Source organism: Cnephaeus nilssonii, assembly GCF_951640355.1.
Source record: "Cnephaeus nilssonii genome assembly, chromosome: 6".
Taxonomy (NCBI): domain Eukaryota; kingdom Metazoa; phylum Chordata; class Mammalia; order Chiroptera; family Vespertilionidae; genus Cnephaeus; species Cnephaeus nilssonii.
Genome location: NC_137077.1, coordinates 21,377,467 through 21,400,302, shown reverse-complemented (window position 1 = coordinate 21,400,302; position 22,836 = coordinate 21,377,467). Strand labels below are relative to the sequence as shown.

General features: G+C 42.6%; 1 pseudogene across 1 annotated transcript; it reads right to left on the bottom strand.

Annotated features, from left to right (window-relative positions):
- Positions 1-11,201: 11,201 nt before the first annotated feature.
- On the bottom strand, positions 11,202-12,127 carry LOC307102054 (bolA-like protein 2; annotated as a pseudogene). Its single transcript has 2 exons — positions 12,092-12,127; positions 11,202-11,470 (listed from the first exon to the last, which is right to left on the bottom strand). The product of its transcript is annotated as a bolA-like protein 2 (transcript).
- Positions 12,128-22,836: the final 10,709 nt, after the last annotated feature.

The window sequence follows — 22,836 nt, the reverse complement described above, 5'->3', positions numbered from 1 at the left end:
TCTGAGACACATTGATTCCTGGGGATCCAACCTGCAACCTAGGCACATGCCATTGACCGGGAATTGAAACCGATACCCTTCGGTACTCGGGCCAACACTCTAATCACTGAGAAACACTGGCTAGGGCTCATAATCTCTTAACATGTCTTACTAGAGCATCTGTCCCCTCCTGTTCAGAGTTTTGGAGGCCCCTGATAAAACACCAAAACAAATATAAAAGGTAAATTTGCATTTGATTACATATTTAGAATTACATCTTTAAACTCGCCACCTAAACATGTTCTCATAAAATCTACCCCACATTCCACAAGTTTGAATTCTCTCTAATAACACTGTGCAAATGAGTATATAGAATTAACATTAAACACCAAAAATGCATATATAGTACAAATCTGCACCAGTTCCAATATGTAGTTTCCCCCCCACACTCATCAAGCAATTGTCTGACACCAGCTGGGTGTCCTACAATTCAATTATGACACTATCAATCTAAAAATAGCATCAGAGCCCTAGCTGGTTTTGCTCAGTGCATAGACCGTTGGCCTGCAGAATGAAGGGTCCTGGGTTCGATTCTGGTCAAGGGCATATGCCCAAGTTGCAGGCTCAATCCCCAGCAGGGGGCATGCAGGAGGCAGCTGATCAATTATTCTCTCTCATCATTGATGTTTCTATCTCCCTCTCTGAAATCAATAAAAATATATTTGAAAAAATAAAAATAGCATCAGATTTCACAAGTTAAGGCTTCATTTCTACAAAACTGATCACTAACCCAGACGCCAATCACAAATCACAAATCCTGTGCTTCTGACAAACCATCTACAAATCAGAGGTTTCCATGACCCCCTTCTTGAGTTTAATTTGTTAGAGAGCCTCACAGGACTCAGGAAATCCATTTACTTACTAGTTTATTACAAGGCTATTAAAGAATACAAGTCAACAGCAGATGAAGTCAACAGAGAAAGAGGTCCAGAACAAAGAAGCTTCTGTGGTTTCGGGCCCTGCACAGAGACACATGGATACTTCTGGTTCCCTAACCTGGAAACTCTCTAAAAATCACTCTTTTGGGTTTTTATGGAGGCATGACTCACAGGCATAATTAATTAGATCATTGGCTATTGGTGATTGAACTCAATCTTCAGTCCCTCTCCCCTTCTGGAGGCAAGTCAGAGGTTGGGACTGAAAGTTCCAACCCTCTAATCAGAAGGTTGGTTTCCCTAGCAACCAGTCCACATTCAGATTACCTAAAAACATTCCAGTCGCCTCATTAACATAACAAAAGATGCCTTAACATTCTTATTAGAAAATTCCATGGATTTTAGGAGCTCTGGGCCAGGAATGGAATACAAACCAAGTATCTATTTCTTATTATAAATCACAATATTACACATTGTTTTCTGTGATACCAGAGCGAAAGTAGCGAAGGTGTCTGGCTCCCTGGGACAGAAGCAAGTGAAAGTCCCCTTTATGTGGTCTGCTAGAGTAAGAGGCAGAGCCGTGCCAGAGGGCCTTCTCAGAACATTGGCTGCTGACATACTATTTAATTTGACTCTTCAGCATTTTTAGGAGTGGTAGAAAGAAACACATTTTGGAAATTGAATGGCCTTTCCCACCTCTCTGCTCTTTAAGCAATTTTGCCATCTACATGGTAAGTGGTCAATAAACATTTATTGAATTCATTAATTTATTTTTAAAAGTTGCATCTTACTGCAAATCGTATTTTATATCAGAATTCATTAATTTATTTGTAAAAGTTGCATCATACTGCAAATCGTATTTTATATCAGTATTTAAGATTTAGGCTTCTTTTCATCTTTTTTTTTTTTGGCTTCTTTTCATCTTGATTAAAATGGATATTAATCAGTTTTCAAATGCCTTTTGGAAATACATTATTTCTGTGAACTTATTCTTTATACTGTTTGCCCACTCTACCACTGGGTGCTATTTCTTTGGCTTATTGACATCCAAGATATAGATGACATTTACCTTAATTCTTGTCACCATGATCTCTATAACTTCCACTACAAGGGGATAATCGGTCTGTCTCTAAATATCTTTAATCCAATTTATTCTCTACAGTTTATCTCATCACTTAAACCCTTCAAGTACCAGTACTTAAAATTGGTCATTTAATAGTCTTAAGTATCTATATATTAAAAAAAGTCAAAGCGACCATTAGGACCGGTCACTATGATACACACTGACCACCAGGGGACAGACGCTTAACACAGGAGCTGCCCCCTGGTGGTCAGTGCGCTCCCACAGCGGGAATGCCGCTCAGCTGACTGACCCTTCCCAGTGGCCCACAAGCCGGGGAGGCAGCCTCTCACTCCCTCAGTAGTTCTGCAGGTCTAACCTCCAGGGAACGGGACCAGTGCCGCACGATCCGACAGCGCCACCGGCCTCCTGGAAGTTGGCCTCGGGCATCTTGGCTGCTTCCCCTCCCTAGACACTCCACAAGGAAGAAAGGATATGAAAGGGACTCCCTACAACCCGTGCAAACGTCAGCGGGATGGATACAGATCCCGGGCCGGCAAGGCCATCCCACCTGGAGGGCCAATCAGATCCCACCCCACCTCTCTCAGGACCCCACCAGTGCACGAATTTGTGCACTGGGCCTCTAGTATAAAACCCTTAGCCTGAGTTGAAAAAGATTTCAGCCTTCTGACAGGTCTCCAGCTTAGAACAGCTCTAATCAATTCTCCAGTTTACTTTTCTTTCTTTCTTTCTTTCTTTCTTTCTTTCTTTCTTTCTTTCTTTCTTTCTTTCTTTCTTTCATTTTATTTATTTATTTTTTAAATATATTTTATTGATTTTTTACAGAGAGGAAGGGAGAGGGATAGAGAGCTAGAAACATCGACCAGCTGCCTCCTGCTGGTGATGTGCCCGAAACCAAGGTACGTGCCCTTGACCGGAATCGAACCTGGGACCTTTCAGTCCGAAGGCTGACGCTCTATCCACTGAGCCAAACCGGTTTCGGCTTTCTTTCTTTCTTTTTTTTTTTTTTAAATCCTCACCCGAGGATATTTTTCCATTGAAGGTAAGAGAGTAAGTTGTGTTTTTATCTGGAGAAATAACTTTCTAGGCAGAGCAAATAGGAAGTGCAAAGGCATCAACTGGGACCATGCTTGACTTGTTCACTAAAATGCAAGGCGACCAGAGGGGATGGAGTAAAGTGAGTCAAGGGAAGTGTTAGTAGAAATCAGAAAGGTACTAAGGGACCCAATCCTATAGGATTTTGTAAGCCATTATATAGTTTTAGGCTTTTACTATGAAAGAAATGGAAAGCCACTGTCAAGTTGTGAGCCATGGAATAATATTATCTAATTTACATTTTTAAAAGATTACCCTGTCTGCTATACTGCAAAGCAGAGAGTTATAAAAGCTATCTAGTTTAGAGATGAAGGTGGTAAGAAGTTGTAATATTCTCAGTATATATATATTTTTAATATATTTCTTTATTGATTTCAGAGAGGAAGGAAGAGGGAGAGAGAGATGGAAACATCAATGATGAGAGAGCATCATTGATCGGCTGCCTCCTGCACGCCCCCTACTGGGGATCAAGCCTGCAGCCCAGGTATGTGCCCTTGACCAGAATCGAACCTGGGACCTTTCAGTCCGAAGGCCTATGCTCTATCCACTGAGCCAAACTGGCTAGGGCCTCAGTATATTTTGAAGGAAAAAAAAAACAAAACCACAAGATCTGACTAATAGAATTTGGACTAGGAGACAGGCGAGGAGTCCAAGATGCTGCCAAGGTTTTTAGACTCAATTGACTGGATAATGTAGTTGGCTTTTAGAAGAGAACCAAGAGTGGGTCAGGTTTCAGTGAAGGGGATCGTGATTGAGTTTGGGAATTTAAATTGCCTGTTAGACATTCAAGCAGATATAATGAATTGGGAATTGGTATACAAGGCTGGAGAGAAAAATCTGGAACCAATCACCATTTGAGTGGTATTAAAAACATGGAGATTGGGTTACTGAGGCTAGGACTATATATATATGAAAAGAAATCTAGGGATGTAGTCCTTTGGTTGCTGCTGTTGTTAATTCTCATGAGAGGATACTTTTCACATTGATTTTTAGAGAGAGTGGAAGAGAGAGGGAGAGACAGAGAGAAACATCGATGTGTGAAAGACACTTCGATTGATATCCTCCCACACTCTCTCCCAACCTACCAACCGACCTACCAGGGTGGGAATCAAGCCCGCAACCAAGGCATGTGCCCTTGACCAGGTATCAAATCCGTGACCCTTCAGTCCACATGCCAACAGTCTATCCACTGGAGCCAGCCAATTATTGATTACACTAGAGGCCTGATACAAGAAATTTGTGCAAGAGTAGGCCTTCCTTCCCCTGGCTGCCAGCACTGGATTCCCTCCGGCCCCAGCTTGGTCAAGAAGGACATCCGGAATGACATCCGGTCTAATTAGCATATTACCCTTTTATTATTATAAGTGGGAATTTAGGACCACCGATTTAAGTTTTTTTTTTTTTTTGGAAATTTGAATTTTTATGTTGAGTCTCATGATTTAAAAAAAGTATTTTTTTATTCATTTCAGAGAGGAAGGGAGAGGGAGAGAGGATAGAAACATCAATGATAAGAGAAAATCATTGATTGGATGCTTCCTGCACACCTCACACTGAGGATCCAGCCCACAAGCCTGTCATGTGCCCTGACCGGGAATCGAACAGTGACCTCCTGGTTCATAGGTTGATGCTCAATCACTGAGCCACACGAACTGGGCTTAATCTCATGATTTTTAAATGTTGGTCATACATTCAAAAAAAATTTTTGCCCTGGGTGGCTCAGTTGGTTGAGCATAGTCCTGTGCACCAAAAGGTCGTTGATTCAATTTCCAATCAGGGCACAAGCCCAAGTTGCAAGTTCAGTCCCCAATAGGAGGCAATCAAATGATGTTTCTCTCACATTGTAGTCTCTCTCTCTCTGAAAGAAAATCAAATATATTCTCACACTGAAGAATGTTGACTATGATCTGAAAGTCAAATTTAACTGTAGTTTGATTTTCTCCCACAGATCTTGCTATACAGAAACAACCAGTTATGCCTTGTGATAAAAATCCAGAGCAATCCAATAGGAATCATAGTAAAGATGAAAGAAGGAAAAATAAAACTTGGAGAGAAGGAGAAGGAGAAAAGGAAGAAGAAATGGAAAAGGATGGAAAAGAGAAACTGGCAGAGGAACAGGAGGAAGAGAAAAAAGGAGAAAAAATGGAATGTGAGGAAGAATATCCGGAGAAAAGATTAGTCAGTAAGCCCCTCATGGACACTCTCTGGGCAACGTTCAAGTTAAACAAGTGCCCCACAAAAGGACTTAGTCTATCGCTTGCATTTGAATTTAACATGACAGAGAAACAGGTGGGACAACATATTTCTTTATTCACAGAGTCACTCATATAGTACTATTGCCTGTATAAGCCGATACCCTTATTTTTTTGTTTAATCACCTCTCTCACACACCTCCCTCTCTCTCTCTCTCTCTCTCTCTCTCTCTCTCTCTCTCTCTCTCTCTCCAGGTAAATCAATGGTTTTTAAAAAAGAGAAAGAAATTCAAACAAGAAATGTATAAGCGAAAATACAAGAGAAAGCTCAAGAGGTAAGAACATTAAGTTGTAAGAAAGTAAAAAAGGAATACAGGGTTTGGCTAAAGTAGGTTTACAGTTGTTCGTATGAAAGATAATATAATAGTTACTAAATAATAATACAAAAATAAATTGTGGGTTTTTTTGTACTCACAACTGTAAATCTGCGTTTACCAAACTGTGCATATTGACTTTGGGGGATAGATTGTATTCATATAGTTATTGACTATCTCATAAACATTTTCATGTTTCTAGCCAGTGGCAATGAGCCATTTACTGCCCTGTTTTTCACTTTACTCAACACACAAAAATGCAGAGGTACACATGATCATTCCACTATTTACCACGTAGACATATTAGCAAATATACAACTGTAGCCATTATATATTTTTAAAGCATTTTATCTTTTAAATTTATTTTTATTATCATTATTTTAATCCTCACCTGAGGATATTTTTTCATTGATTTTTAGAAGGAGTGAAAGAGAAAGGGAAAGACAGAGAAAAATATCGATGTGAGAGAAACACATCAATTGGTTGCCTCCTGCACGCTCCCTGACCAGGGCCCGGGCCGGGGAGGAGCTTGCAACCAAGGTACGTGCCCTTGACCAGAATCAAACCCGGAGCCCTTCAGTCCACAGACCAACGCTCTATGCACTGAGCCAAACTGTCTAGGGCCATTATTTTTTGTTGTTGCAGTATATAACTAATGATTTTATCTTTTTCATTCTGTAAATACCGAATATATTTTGATGTTTCTCTTTTTTTTCTATTGGCAGAAAGAAACGTGATTGAAAGAAATTAAGAAGAGAACATCTGTATTTTTAATAGCTCTGGGCGGTATATAGAACTTTTATATATTATTATTTATGTATATTTATATACATATATTCATTTATTGACTCACTTGATTATCACTCTAAACCACAAATGAGGAAACTGAATTGCTGGGAAATAATGTGATTTCATCAAGTACCAGTACCTAAATCTCTAAGCTTGAATTTGTACTTTGTTCTCTCAGGCATTTTCATTCTAGGCTATGTCAATTTGTGTTTCATATGTAATGTTTATGTACTCCTACTTTTCTCTATTAAAATTCTAATGTGGCCCTGGACGATGTGGCTCAGTTGATTGGGCGTCATCCCATACACCAAGAGTTTGCAGGTTTGATTCCTGGTCAGAACATCTGCCTGGATTTTGGGCTCCATCCCCAGTAGGGGGCATGCAGGAGGCAGCTGATGGATGTTTCTCTCCCTCTCCTTTCTTTACTCTAAAGTCAATAAAAACATTCTTTAAAACAAATTCTACCCCTGCCCTAACTGGTTTGGCTCAGTGGATAAAGCGTCAGCCTGCGGACTGAAAGGTCCCAAGTTCGATTCCAGTCAAGGGCATGTACCTTGGTGGCGGGCACATCCCCAGGTGGGGGTGTGCAGGAGGCAGCTGATCGATGTTTCTCTCCCATCGATGTTTCTGACTCTCTATCCCTCTCCCTTCCTCTCGGTAAAAAATCAATAAAATATATATTTTTTTAAAAATTCTACCCCTAACCGGTTTGGCTCAGTGGATAGAGTGTCGGCCTGCAGACTGAAGGGTCCCAGGTTCAATTCTGGTTAAGGGCATGTACCTTGGTTATGGACACATCCCCAGTAAGGGGTGTGCAGGAGTCAGCTGATCAATGTTTCTAATTCTCTATCCCTCTCCCTTCTTCTCTTTAAAAAAATTAATAAAATATATTTTTTAAAAATTCTAATGTGGCCAAAACCGGTTTGGCTCAGTGGATAGAGCGTCGGCCTGCGGACTGAGGGGTCCCGGGTTCGATTCCGGTCAAGGGCATGTACCTTGGTTGCGGGCACGTCCCCAGTGGGGGTTGTGCAGGAGGCAGCTGATCGATGTCTCTCTCATCGATGTTTCTAACTCTCTGTCCCTCTCCCTTCCTCTCTGTAAAAAATCAATAAAATATATTTTTAAAAAAAATTCTAATGTGGAAATATTTCAAATTTCTTGTACTTTCTCCACCTCTATAATTTCTTTACCTCTTTGACATTTTAAAAAGTTTTTTTAGAAAGATCCCCCTGTTCTTCAGTGGGGATAGTTTTCCAAATTTAACATTTTGATATATGTTAAGTACATGGACTGTGCTGTTGAACATTTTGTATGACATGATCCTCATGTATAAATGGAGTTCTGGAGGATAAACAAGAACATATTAGCAATTGTTTAATTCTGCAGAGAACTGAATGAAGGGAGTGCAAAGAAGTTTGTAAACATTCTGTTTTTACACTACTGTGAATTTTAAACTTTATAAGTAAGTGCATTGATTTTATTTAAGAAAAAAAATCAATGAAGAAGTTACTAACTTCTGTGGAAATGTTCAGAGAGTGAAAGGGAAGTCTACAATAGATTCAAATGGGTTAGTACATCCTGCAATCTGTCCATATATCTCTAACTGGCCCTTTCTGCCTTTTGTCTACAAAACTGACTGTGCTCCTGAAGGGTGATTTTGTCTGTGTCTATAACTTAAGGAGAAGACCCCCACCTTCTTCCCTCTTTCAATGGTACGTGTTTCATCCCAGGTATAGGACGTTTCAACAGGTCCAGTTTACAGCAGGACAATGGACAATGAGATTCCAGTGGAGATTGAATAGTTCCTTCTCCCCCAAAGGTGCAAACTAACCCATCCATTTTTATGGGATGTACCATTGCAAATCCCAGTAGATAATGCCTTTCCCAGGATTGATGGGGCTGTGTTCTCAGCAGCACAGCATGTTGATCCATGGCGGCATTTGCGTCAATGGCTGCTTCCCTCAACTTCCATGCTTTTATGGAAGGTGCCTTGGTAGGGGTCCCCAATCTGGCATATGGACAGCAGGCCATACTTGTTGGTCATTCAAATGTGTAAAGCCTGGGACAGTGCTTTATCCTCCTGGCCAAAGTGGTTTTACCTGTTAGTAATTTGATCTGCTGCCTAATATTCCATTTTTCCCCTCTACCACCCCTGCTGCTTGTGGGTTATAGGGGAGATAGAACCTCCATTCAGTGTCATGTTCTTTTGCTCAGTTTTGCATATCGTGACTTTTGAAATGTGACCACTGATCACTGCTTCTTCAACAAGGGAATATGTACCTGGTACTGAGGTTATCTAATCCCCTGTTGATTGCAGCCTGGTTTGCATGGTGATGGGGAAAGCTTGGGTTAGGCCAGATGAAGTGTTAAGACAAACCAGGGCATACTTAGAGCCCTTGCTCAGAGAGTGGGGGCCAATAAAATCAATTTGTCAATCCCTCACCAGTTTGCAACCTCATGGATGAGCCCAGACTCCTCTGACAGCTGCGTTGGCCATTGTTTAGAAAACTCAGGACATGCTGATACTGCATTAGCCAATTCACTGTATTTCAAGAGCAATCTGGCATCCTTGGCAATATGCCCTCCCACCCAGGCCATGCAGCAGCCTCTTCCTCTGCACCCAACCTGCTGTATGTACTGAAGGGTCAGTCGTTAGGGATCATACCTGAACTAGGGCATCAGCTTCCTGATTGGCAGGAAGGTGTCAGTGCCTTATGAGCCAGGATGTGAAAAACAGTGAGGAATAATACCTCAGGCTCTTGCAGGTGAACCCAAATGTCCCTCCACACATCCTGACCACACAAGGGCTTGCTCATGATCATCCACCCCTGGCTTTTCACTGTCTAAGCGTTAAGAGTGAATCCCTTTAGAACAGCCCAAACTGTGAGTGCAAACTTGAATGCCCAGGGCCCATGAGTGATCGCCAACCAAACAGCCCTGAGTTCAGCCCACCGGCTGCTGTGGTTGATTACTGCTTCCATCCGGATGGTGTCAGTGTTTGGCTGAAGAGTGACTACAGTCCTGGTGGATGGATTGCCCCAACTACACCCATCTACATACCAGGCATCAGTGGGGTTTTTCCTCCTCCTCTTTCTCCAGGCTGCAGGGGCTGCCACAGGAATAGAGGTGAGGACACCTGGAGGGTCTACATCTCTATGGGGCCTAAGAGCACTCACATTGTGGGCTGGCAGACAGGATGCTTCTCTGCTGCAAACAGGCATGCCATTTAGTCAAAGTTCCAGCCATGGCAGAGATGGGCCCGATAAAACATATTCCAAACCCACAGCGTGATAGGAAGGGAAGTCCTTATCACGATATGCTGCTCCTTCGTGAGAGGCTCTACCTGGAGGAGCCCTGTGTACACTGCTAGGAGCTGCTGCTCTGTCAGATAGAATGGCTTTCTGTCCCCTTCCCAGAGCTGGGACCCAAACACTAGGGACACTCTCTCCTTCTGTTGTCTCTCTGACATCAATGTTTCTCCCTCCCTCCCTTACATTCTCTCTAAAAATCAACAGAAAAAATATCCTCGGGTGAAGATTAGCAAACAAAGAAAAAAACCAAATATGGGAAAATATAATCATCTCAGGATAGAGAAAGGTTTGTCCATCGAGACACAAAAAACATTATTAAAAAGATTGATAAATTAAACTACATTATTATCTTCCGTTCAGGAAAAGATTGAAGAAACTAATACACAACAATAAAATGTCAAACCACGTAACAGGAAAAATGGGCAAAAGACCTAAGCAGACATTTCACAAAAGAAATGCAAATACCCAAATTTATTGGCCATCAAAGAAATACCAATTAGAAACACAATGAAATATCATCATATACTCACTCATTAGAATAACTCAAATTAAAAAGATTGATAGTGCCAAGTATAGACAAGGATACAGTAACTACCTCATATCAATTGTTAACAAGACTATAAATGGGCAAAATCATTCAAAAAAGGAAAAAAAGCTAAAAATACACATACCCTCTAAACCTGCCATTCCACTACTCAGTATTTGTCTTTAGAAATACGTATTTACACCAGGAAAAATGTACAAGAATGTCACAGCATTGTTAGTAGTAGCCCTAAGCTAAAAACAATCCAAAATCCATCAACAGTAGAATGCATAAGTAGACCATAGCACATTCCTAAGATAAAATAGTATGCAGCAATACAAGTAAACAAGCTACAGCTTCCACACAACAAAGATAAATCTGAGGTACAATGGTGAAAAGAGAAGTCAGACACATCAAAATGCATATCATGCAATACATTAATATGTTTTTTAAAAGTAGAATTGAACTATAGGCATGCTTAATTCAGTGGTGAAGTTAAAAAGAAAAGCAAGGAGTTAAAAAACCGTAATAGAATAACCTATTGTTTATTATTATGTGGAATGGAGGGGATTGAAATATAAAAACCACATAAAGATGCCGAAACCGGTTTGGCTCAGTGAGTAGAGCGTTGGCCTGCAGAGTGAAAGGTCCCAGGTTCGAATCCGGTCATAGGGCATGTACCTTGGTTGCGGGCACATCCCCAGTAGGGAGTGTGCAAGAGGCAACTCATCGATGTTTCTAACTCTCTATCCCTCTCTCTTCCTCTCTGTAAAAAATCAATAAAATATATATTTTTAAAAACACACACATAAGGGTTTCTGGTATTTATTTGATAACTGGGATTTTGTTCTTCATATTACCTTGCACCTTTTTCACCCATCCTCCCACCCCTCTAGCAGCCATGTTTGTTCTTTTTTTTTATTTTTTATTTTTGGCCCTGATTTTTAATTTTATGGCTATGCAGGTTCTGGTCTCTTATTTCTGCCGCTCTACGGGCCCATTGCTCTGGGGGTCAGGGTTTTCTGCTCAAAGGCATGAATATGGGGGAGCTCTTTGCCAGGCGCAGATTCACCAGCCGGTGTCGCTGAAGCAGCGGTTTCTCCTCGAACTAGCGACACCCCCGCCAGGACTCGGTAGCTGGACGCCCATGGATTGGGAGTCCTCCACTTCCGCGTGCTCTGCCTCCGGGTCCTGCTACAGCAAACATGTCCAACTCATGGCCCGCGGGCCGCATACGGCCCACAATGAATATTTTTGCGGCCCAGCCAATATATCAGTATGTAAGAAACGTTTTAATAAAAATTTCCTAACTTAACTTTTACAATATCCTGTTATACATAATTATTAATAACAAACTACAACGTTCACTAATGGCTGATTACTATAACCGTGTTGCATTCATTTCCCTTATGCATCTTACGCGCAGGCGCACCATTTCTCTCCACTAACACTAGCAGCGAATATTGTAGCAGCCGATTGCCACGTCATTAGTCTTGGACTGACTTGTTTGGTGTGCGCAACAGGAAATATTTCGCTTTCGGAGAACAAGAGAAATAGGTTTATTTGCATTACGCTTATTAATTTGTGCGGTTATTCAGTGTCTGGTAAGTTAATGTTCAAGAAAAAATATTAATTTTTATGAAAATGTTCTATTACTTTATGTTAACGATGACTCATTTATTTCAGCCCTTTGTACCCAGCATGTCTCTATCGAAATAAACCTACGCTTCTAAGAAAATTGAAGCTTTTGTTTTTTTGTGGCCCACATAAACTTAAACCTTGTTTATTGGGCCCATCTTAGCCTTTGAGTTTGACATGCTTCTCCCTGAGGTACTGGGCACTGAGGTCCATGGCTGCAGCCCAGCTGGGGCAGAACGCCAGATCCACGTGGGCCCAGTTTGTCCTTTATGAGTGCTTCTGTTTTATTTTGCTTGCGTGTGTTGTTTACTTTTTTGGTTCCACCGATAAGTGATGTTATGCAATATTTGTCTTTCTCTGTCTTACTTATCTCACTTAACATACTGCCTTTGAGGTCCATCCATGTTGTCACAAATGTTAAGATTTAGGCCTTTTTTTTTCAATGGCTGAGTGTGGGAGCGCGCGCGCGTGCGTCACATTTTCTTTATTCATTCATTCACCACTGGACATTTAGATTGTTCCCTTATCTTCGCTATTGTAAATAATGCAGTTAACATAGAGGTGCATATATCTTTTTTGAGTTTGTGTTTTCAATTTCTTCAGTTAAATACCTAGAAGTGGAATTGCTGAATGTTATGGTAGTTCTAGTTTTAATTTTTTGAGAAACCTCCATACTGTTTTCCATAGTGGCTGCACTAATTTATATTTCTGCCAATAGTGTACAAAAGCTCCTTTTCCCCTACATCTTCGCCTTTGTTATCTCTTATCTTTTGTATAATAACCACTTTAACACTTTAACACCTGTGTGAGGTGATTGTGATTTTGATTTGCATTTCCCTGGTAATGAATGATGTTGATCATCTTTTCATGTACCTGTTGGCCATCTGTGTGTCTTTCAGATTATTTTTGGGCTATTGAGTTGTATGAATTTTTTATTTATTTTGTATATTAAGCCCTTATTAGATATATGATTTGCAAATATGTTCTTCCATTCAGTAGGTTGCTTTTTCATTTTGTTAGTGGTTTCCTTTGCTGTGCAGAAGTTTTTAGTGTGCTGTATTTCCACTTGATTATTTTTTGTTTTTGTTGCCTTTCCCTGTGGTGTAAAAAAAGTTATCGCCAACACCAATGTCAAGGAGCTTACTGCCCATGTTTTCTTCCAAGAGTTTTATCATTTCAGATCTTACATTCAAGTGTTTAATCCATTTTTAGTTAATTTTCATATATGGTATAAGATAGTGGTTCAGTTTAATTCTTTCACATGTGACTGTCCAATTTTTTGCAACACCATTCATTGAAGCATCAAATGTATATTCTTGGCTCCTTTGTCACAAATGAATTGGCTTACATGTATCGGCTTATTTCTGGGTCATCTATTCTGTTCCATTGATGTGTGTCCATTGTTATGCAAATACCATGCTGTTTTGACTACTATAATCTTGAGTTTACATCAACTTAATAGTTTCTTTTTCTGGCATTATTATATGTTTTCTATGTATATGATATTATATGTATCCTTGTAGATTCCTCAAATCCAATGTGAAAAATCCTATATAATAAAAGCCTAGCCGAAATCGGTTTGGCTCAATGGATAGAGCGTCGGCCTGCGGACTGAGGGGTCCCGGGTTCGATTCCGGTCAGGGGCATGTACCTTGGTTGCGGGCACATCCCCAGTGGGGGGTGTGCAGGAGGCAGCTGGTCGATGTTTCTCTCTCGTCGATGTTTCTGACTCTCTATCCCTCTCTCTTCCTCACTGTAATAAATCAATAAAATATATATATTTAAAAAAAAAAAAAAAAGCCTAATATGCTAAGTGTCCGGCTGTCAGGACCAGCCTGACAGGTTGAACTGGGCTGAGGTAGAAAGATGGGATTTGAGAAAAGAAAGACAGGACAGCGGGATCGGGAGGTCTACGAGTCAATCGAGAGACTGTAGCATCGTTTATTAACTGTGTAATGCCTTTTATATACAAAACACTGAATAGGAGGTCTCTTTGTTCCTCTTAATCTCTAAGGGAGAGATAGAGTAGGACAAATTCTCGGTACAGTAAATCTCAGTAAGTAATTACAGACTTCTTGGCAAGCCATAAAAGGTTGCTCTCATTCTACTGATAGTCACCATCCAAACAAGTCTGGGGAAACTGTGTGGGTAAGGGGCCAGCCTTGCTAGCCCCTTCAGGTGCAAGGACCGTGTCAGCTTACACCCTGTCTCCAACAGATCCCCCTTTTTTGTTTTTTAGGCTACTAATAATAAAAGTAAAATTTAAATATTAATAAAGCTCTAATATTAAAACAATTGTAAACAATGCCAATGCAAAATTAAATTACATACATGTTATCATTTTCAAATCTTGAATGTTAAGAGCAAAACTATGGCTATTAAATAATAATAAAACAATAAGAGAGAAATCAAAACTATGGACATATTAACATTTTTAGCTACTAAATGAAAGAAAGTCTCTTGTGCTGCTGGTGTATATTTACTTAGAGTCCTTGGACTTGGCTGCGCAAGACTTTGCAGAAGACTGGTAGATAACAGATGCTAACATGAGCAGGAACATGGTTGAAGAAATAGCTTCAACTTCTTGCTTTTCTATAATCTGTTGCACTTGAGTCATTAACTTCTTTAGATGACTCTATGTTGGCACCTCAGTCCCTTGCGTAGCTTTTAGTTTTCTTCTTCCTCCGCTTTGCTGTTATCAGGGCAGTACTTAGTCCTTTTTGAGTGAAGGGACACAGGAGCCTGTCTGAGTCCATTGTGGTGAGCCAAACCAGTTAGGGCCTTGTGATCCTCTAGTCTGCTGTTGGATCTCTGTATATTATTCTTTATTTCCGTCAGTGTATGCTTAATTTCTAGTTGGTCCTTTTTCATATCCTCGAGGGTCTCACTAAATTTATTGGCCTTGCTGAAATTGGTTTGGCTCAGTGGATAGAGTGTCGGTCTGTGGACTGAAAGGTCCCAGGTTTCATTCCGGTCAAGGGCACATACCTTAGTTGCAGGCACATCCCCAGTGGGAGGTGTGCAGGAGGCAGCTGATCAATGTTTCTCTCTCATCAATGTTTCTAACTCTATATCCCTCTCCCTTTCTCTCTGTAAAAAATCAATAAAGTATATATTTTTAAAAAAAAAATTTTTAAATAAATTTGTCGGCCTTTTCTAGAAAATTCTTGAAAAACCTTATAACCGTGGTTTTGAACTCTATATCCTCCATTTCTTTCATTTGTGACCTGTTTCTTTGTCTCCGCATTTTGGCTGCTTCCCTGAGTTGATAGAGTGGCTTTGTGTGCTAGGTGTCCTATAGGGCCCAGTGGCTCAGCCTCCTCAGTTACCTGAGGTGGACACTCTTGGTGCACCCCGTTGTGGGCTGTGTGCACAGTCTTGTTGTAGTTAAGCCTTGATTATTGTTGGTATCACTGGGAGGAATTGACCTCCAGGCCAATTGGCAGTGAGGATCAGCTGTGTCTACGATGGGAGAACTTCTGTGCTGGAGACACCCTTATGAGGCAAGACTTGCTTCAGTGGGGCTTTGGTGCTCACTGAGTCTTCCCTTTGATTATGTCCCTTATGGATCTGAGGAGTTGTAATCTGGATGGTCCCACCCTGACCACTGGGTACACTGGCTCTTGGATCTCCAAGGAGGTGCTAATTTAGCCTCTGCTTGTGGCCACCCAGCAGCAGCTACGGAGAGATCTGCAGATTTCTCTTCTTTGTTTGGGTTTTGGAGGTGCCCAGATGAGGCCCAGCTGTGAAGCAATGCAAGCTGCTGTGGGGCATTGGGCCTTCTTTGGGTGTTCTGGGTCTCACTGACTCAGCTGCAGTTTGATAGGTAAGTTTAGAATTCAAAGGACCAGGCCATTCATATGCAAAAGCCTCTGCACACACCTTGGTGGGGTGGGGTCTCAGGGCGGAGCAAACAGCAATCACTTCCCATCAGCCCTGCCCTAAAAGGCCCCCGGGTCTCAGTGTCCCTTGGTAATCACTGCAAGCACCTCGATTGTCCACCTGATGCCAGACAATCTAGTTTCTCCCTGTATGAGTCTGGATCCCCGGAGTCTCGCCCGGAACTGGAGTTCAGAGCAGTCGGGAGCTTGTGTCTCCCTCCTGATTGAGAAAGACAACCACGTCCTCAGTTGCCAGCCCTTTCTGCGCGCGTGCCTCCGTTCCTCTGCACTTTACTTCCACAGCTCCTCTGATTCTCAGTGTGCTTTTCTCTTTCCTTCTAGTTGTAGAATTTCCGCTCAGCCAGCCTTCCTGTGGTTCTGGATGATGTCCGTTTTGTCTTTTAGTTGTAGTTTTGAAGTGGTTGTGCGAGGCAGCAAGTTCAGGTGTTTACCTACACCATCTTGGTTTCTCCCTCTTTTCTTTTCTTGGTTAATCTTCACCCCAGCGTATTGTTCTCATTGATTTTTAGAGAGAGCGGAAGGGAGGGAGAGAAACATTGATGTGAGAGAGACACATTGGTTGCTAGCCTTCCACTCACGCCCTGACCAGGAATCAAACAACTCAGGTACATGCCCTGGACTAGGAATCGAACCCATGACTTTTTGGTCCATGGGCTGACACTCTAACCACTGAGAAACACCAGTTAGGGCTCCAGCATATTCTTAGTGTGTGTGTCAAACTGTATGTATAAAGTTATCAATCTCTCTACTGTGGAAAAAGAAAAGATTCTTAAGTGGCTGATTTTTGGGACTTACCACAATGGGAAGACTTGCTTTGTTGCCTTCAGATGTTAGGTCTGTTCACCTAACACTTCAGCAGGCTTTTTTAATGGGTCTTCCTCCTCCTGGGCCTGATTTTCTAATTCCTTGTATACAAGCTGGCATTGCAGTTATTTGTGATGTTCCTCTGTTTATTCAGGTACGTTTCCATGAAATATAAGACAATAGATGCATTGTTGACAGAAGCTGTGGTCTTCAGGTCTAGCAGGAGCTTGGTTAACTGGTTCTCCAACTCCAGAGCAGACTCTAGAGCTTGAATGCCAGTTCCCCAGTTATCTATCTCAGGCCTCTTAATCACCGGAAGGCAGATTTTACTCTCACATCCTCCTAGATATTTTAGGAATCGCTTTCCATGTTCCCTCTTCACCTCAGCTTGGTTTTCAAAGAATGTGGCAAAAGGAGGTTCTCCTGGGCCTTCAATGTAGTAACAGCCCACAGATAAATAAGCATCAGTGATGTGCAGCTCATAGATGTCACATGATCAATAGTAACCCTACACGCTTCAGAGAGGGGGTGCTTGGCTGCCATCTCAGTGTTACAGAACATCAGGTATAACAGTGCTACCACTTTTTTTTTCTTTTTTTATCCATTCATCTTCTGATGGGCACTAGGGCTGTTTCCAGGTCTTAGCTATCTATACTAATAAAAGGGTAATATGCTAATTAGACTGGGAGACCTTCCAGGAGACCTTCCAGACATTCTTCTGGACAAAGCCATGGTGGCAGGGCCGAGGTAGAGGCGGTTAGAGGCCAAGAGAGGAGGGCAGTTGTGGGTGATCAGGCTTGTAGGGGGCAGGGCCGTTGGCGGTAAGCAGACCAGCAGGGGGTCCAATTGGGGATGAGCAGGCCATCAGTGGGGGTCAGTTGGAGGTGATCAGGACACCGGGGGGGGGGGCAGTTTGGAGTGAGCAGGCCAGCAGGGGGGGCAGTTGGGGGCGAGCAGGCCAGTGGGGAGGAAAAGTAGGGGCGAGCAGGCCAGCAGGGGAGGCAGTTGGGGGCGAGCACACTGGCACGGGGGAAGTTGGGGGTGATCAGGCTAGCAGGGGGGTGTCGGAGACCTGCTCTGACAGAGAACAGGGTAATCCTGAAAGTAGGAGACGGTGACGAAGAAAAAGAAAGAAAGAGAAGCAAAAGCGGGGATCAGGAGGACCAACAACAGTGATGCTGTTGAAGGCAAGTTTATTCACAGAGAGCAGTACATTTATATCCCAAATTTTAGCTCCCCTCCCGAACTCCCGGGCATCGTGCTATAGGTCTGGGCAGCGAGCCACACGCACCTCCTTGTGGAGACAAAGCAATCCTTGAGACATGGACTCTCAATCCAATCTTCCTTGAGCAAAGTTCACTCCAAGAACACTTAACCTCTATATCTGTTACTATTACAGTTTGCTTATAACATTCATGTGACCCCTTTCCAAGGACAGGCAATCACGCAGCTGCCTTGGAATAAGAACACCAGTTAGAGACAGACCCTTTTCAAGGCCCGTCTATCCAGTGCTCTTATGGGGAGGCCCCATGAATTTTCCCACAGGGGGGCATTTGGGGGCAAGCAGGCCAGCGGCGGGGGGAAGTTGGGGTCGAGCAGGCTGGCAGGCAGAGTGGTTAGGGGCAATCAGGCAGGCAGGCAGGCAGGCAGGCAGGCAGGTGAGCGGTTAGGAGCCAGCAGTCCCAGATTGCGAGAGGGATGTCCGACTTCTGGTTTAGGCCCAATCCCTGTAAACCAGCAGTAGGATATCCTTCAAGGGGTCCCAGATTGGAGAGGGTGCAGGCCAGGCTGAGGACCCCCCCCCCCGCCCCCCGTGCACAAATTTTATGCACTGGGCCACTAGTTATAAATAACACTGCTATGAACATAGGGTGCATATATTCTTTCAGATTGGTGTTTCAGATTTTCTTAGGACATATTCATAGAAGTGGGATCATTCTGTCAAATGGCAGTTCCAAGTTTAATTTTTTTGAGAAAACTCTACACTGTAGTGGTTGCACCAGTCTGTATTCCCACCAGCAGTGTGCGAGGGTTCCTTTTTCTCCACATCTTCACCAGCACTTATTTACTGATTTATTGGTGGTAGCCATACTGATAGGTGTAAGGTGGTACCTCACTGTTGTTTTAATTTGCATCTCTTTGATAATTAGTGATGTTGAGCTTTTTTCTAAAAAATATGCTTTTATTGATTTTTAGAGAGGAGGGGAGAGAGAGATAGAAACATCAATAATGAGAGAATCATTGATCAGCTGCCTCCTGCATGCTCCACACTGGGGATCGAGCCCATAACCTGGGCATGTACCCTTAACCGGAATTGAAACTGGGACCCTTCAGTCTGCAGGCCGATGCTCTATCCACTGAGTCAAACCAGCTAGGGCTTTAATGTATTTTTAAAGATAAACTAATAAAGCCAAATAAAAATACCTTTGTTAACCCTAAGAGACCGCTGTACCGATTTTTCGGTAATTTCCGAATCTACCGCTATAACACTATACCTAATTTTCGGTACTTTGCCTAGTACTTATTTTCTACAATGTCTCCAAGTTCCAACTTATTCTAACCACTTGTTTGCATGTAACTACCATTTTTCTATATCATGGTGATTTTTTCTCTTTAATGCTCAGGAGCCCAGGTATAGGGGACAGTTAGGTTCAGGGCTTCAAGTCTGGTAGGGTTAATAACAAATGCCAAATTGGACAAACCAAATAAACCAGATGCCACTGTCAATGCCTAGGTGTTAACTCTTTCTTCCTTTCTTTTATTTATTGGTAATACTAGAGGCCCAGTGCACAAAATTCCTGCATGGGCGGGGTCGGGAAAGGAGGCGATGGTAGCTGGGCTGAGTGCAGAAGGAAGGGATGCTGGACGCTGCTGCTGCTGGCACCCCGCCACTGTGCAGTGCCCCGCCTTCCCCCCTCTTCCTTCCCTCACTGCCACACCGCCACTGGGGCCTGCCAGCCAGCTGGGGGGAAGAACAGAGGGGAGGGACCGTGGGAGGTTGGCCACTGGCCCTGAGGACGGAGCCGGCCCTTGGCCCCCATGGGAAAGGGGCCGCGTCTGCCACCAGCCACCCCCAGTTCCCCGTCCCAGCCAGGAGATGGCCCTGATCACCTGCTGGCTGAGGGGAGGGACCATGGGAGGCTTGCCGGCCGGGGGGAGGGGCCTGGGAGGTTGGCCAGCTGGGGGAGGTTGACTGCGGGAGCGCACTGACCAACAGGGGCAGCTCCTGCATTGAGTGTCTGCTCCCTGGTGGTCAGTGCGCGTCATAATGACTGGTCATTCGGTCGGAATGGTCTCTTAGGCTTTTATATATACAGATACCTAATAGCTGAATCAGTTGAGGTTCTACCATAGAAACAGAACCAGTAGAAGATAAACAGATATAGATATATTTATTTAGATATAGATATTTATTTCAAGGAATTGGCTTATGTGATTGTGAGAACTATCAAGTCCAAAATCCATAGGGCAGGCTAGCTGGCTAGAAATTGTCAGGCTCAGGTCAAAGCTGCAGTCCACAGGTGGGATTTCTTCTTCCTCAGGAAAAAAATCAGTTTTGGAAAAAAAAAAAAATCAGTTTTGTTCGAGGCCCACCCAGATTATTAAGTATAATGTCCTTTACTTAAGTCAGCTGATGGTAAATGCTAACTACACTTACAAAATACTTTTTATAGTAACAACTAGAATAGTGTATAATTGAATAATGGTAATCTAGACTAGCCAAATAGATACATGAAAGTAACCATCATGGCTCATCTCTTGTCAACTTGACACTTATAGACATCTCCTTAAATCATATTTAATCTTCGCCCTAGCCAGTTTGGCTCGGTGGATAGAGTGTTGGCCTGCGGCCTGAAGGGTCCCGGGTTCGATTCCTGGTCAGGGGCATGTATCTTGGTTGTGGGCACATCCCCAGTGGGGGGTGTGCAGGAAGCAGCTGATCGATGTTTCTCTCTCATTGATGTTTCTGACTATCTCTCTCCCTCTCTGTAAAAAAATCAATAAAATATATTTTAAAAAATCATATTTAATCTTCAAATAAAGAAAACAGCAGTCAGCCCAGCCGGCATGGCTCAGTTTGAGCATCGACCTATGAACCAGGAGACTGCAGTTCTATTCCCAGTCAGGGCATTTGTCTGGGTTGTGGGCTCAATCTCTAGTGTGGTTGTGCCAGGAGGCAGCCGATCAATGATTCTCTCTCACCATTGATGTTTCTCTCTCTTCCTCTCCCTCTCTGAAATCAATAAAAACATATATTTTTAAAAAAGAAAATATGCCCTGACCGGTTTGGCTCAGTGGATAGAGCATCGGCCTGCAGACTCAAGGGTCCCAGGTTTGATTCCGGTCAAGGGCATGTACCTTGGTTGTGGGCATATCCCCAGTGGGGGGCGTGCAGGAGGCAGCTGATTGATGTTTCTCTCTCATCGATGTTTCTGACTCTCTCTCCCTCTCCCTTCCTCTCTGTAAAAAATCAATAAAATATATATTTTTAAAAAGAAAACAGCAAAGTCATACTTCTGTCTACCCTGTGTAAAATAAAAAAAAAATGTGCTCTTTTCCAATGAGATGATACAAAGTCTTTGTTTTCCTGCATTCCTGAACTTGTAAATCTTGGCTATGGGAGAAACAACATCATGTATTGAATGTTGATTTAGAGCATGCACAGCCTCCTGTAGGACAATCCCCCGGCCCTGAAAGGTGTTGCCACCTAGCTGGCACTGTGAATGGGTCTTCCAAAGGCCATTCCACCATTCTAGCCAACTACTTCAGGGTCATGGGAAACACTGTGAGACTGGTGAAATCCATAAGTATGAGCGCCTTTGTGACACTTCATTTTCAATAAAGTGAACTCATCCATCAGAATGCTGTGTGAAACACCGTGGAGGTAGATTACGCATTCTGTAAATGCACAGATAGTAATTTTGGCAGAAGCATTCATGCAGGAAAGGCAAATCTGTATCCAGAATAAATGTCTATTCTAAAAAGAACAAAGTACTCTTCTTCCAACATGAAAGTGGTCCTAAGAATTAACCTGCCACTGCGTAGATGGCTAATCACCCACCTGGGGAATGGTGCTGTGTTGGAGACAGTATTGATCTTTGTTGCTAGCAGATGGGGCACATACAAGAATCAACCAATAAATGAATGCAGAAATAAGTAGAACAGCAAATCAATGTTTCTCTCTTTCTCAAATAGATAAATAAAAAATTTTAAAACATGTACATACTCCTGGGAGACAGGAACCTCTAGCTCCTTCTTTCTCTAATCCCTTTATAATATTAGAATACTATGGCATCCTGAAATTCTTTAAGTACAATATCTAGATGCATTATTACTAGTATTAACAGCTTTATTTCATTCCACTACCAGCAAATTAGAGCAACTAGGGTGCTCGAGTTTCTCCTTTTTTCTCACCACAACCACCATCACTTCACCTTACTCAACTCCCACAACCATCTACTTTTCTAAGTTCCTCTTCCGCATTTTCTAATACCTACTGAGAAACTGAGAAGCCTATTCACTTCTAGGTCAAAATATCACATCATTCCGGAGCAATGTTAAATGTTTGCCCCGCTTTGGTAGACTTTTCCAGATGTCTTCCCTTTCCTGGGGGCTAGATCTAAGAATGGGAAAAGAAATCCTTTCCTACACGGGGTCAAAGATACCCTGAAGGCAGGGTGGGAAAGGGGGAGTGAAGCCCTGCTTTCTGTAGTGTTGCTCACGGTCAAGACTGACAATTCAGTTGGATGGTTTACCCTTCAGACCTCTCCACTAGGAGGACTTAGAATTTGGTATACACAATTTAGTCCTTAAATATTATAAACCTTTAGTTAGAGTAAGATCTGACAACTCTAAAACTGAACCACAAGGAAGAAATGTGTGTTTTTTGAGAGTTCTTGCAATTCTCCAATATTGTGAATATCAGTGTTTTGACCACTGAAGCTGTATTTTCCCTACTGCCTAGCACTGTATTCCAGAGCAGTGCTTCTCAAAATTTAGGGTGCACAGGATTAGAGATTTATTTATTTATTTTAGAATATGTCTATTACAGCTGGAGACAGGGAGACAAGGAAGGGCTTAGGATAGAAGAAGCCACAGGACAGAGCCTAGGCAGGGCTGCTTTGGCTCCCTAGAAAGTCAGAGAAGAGAAGACAGGCTCAGGGGGTTAGCCCAGGATGAGCTGCTACTGCCCATTGCTTCCCTGGTTGCAGGTCT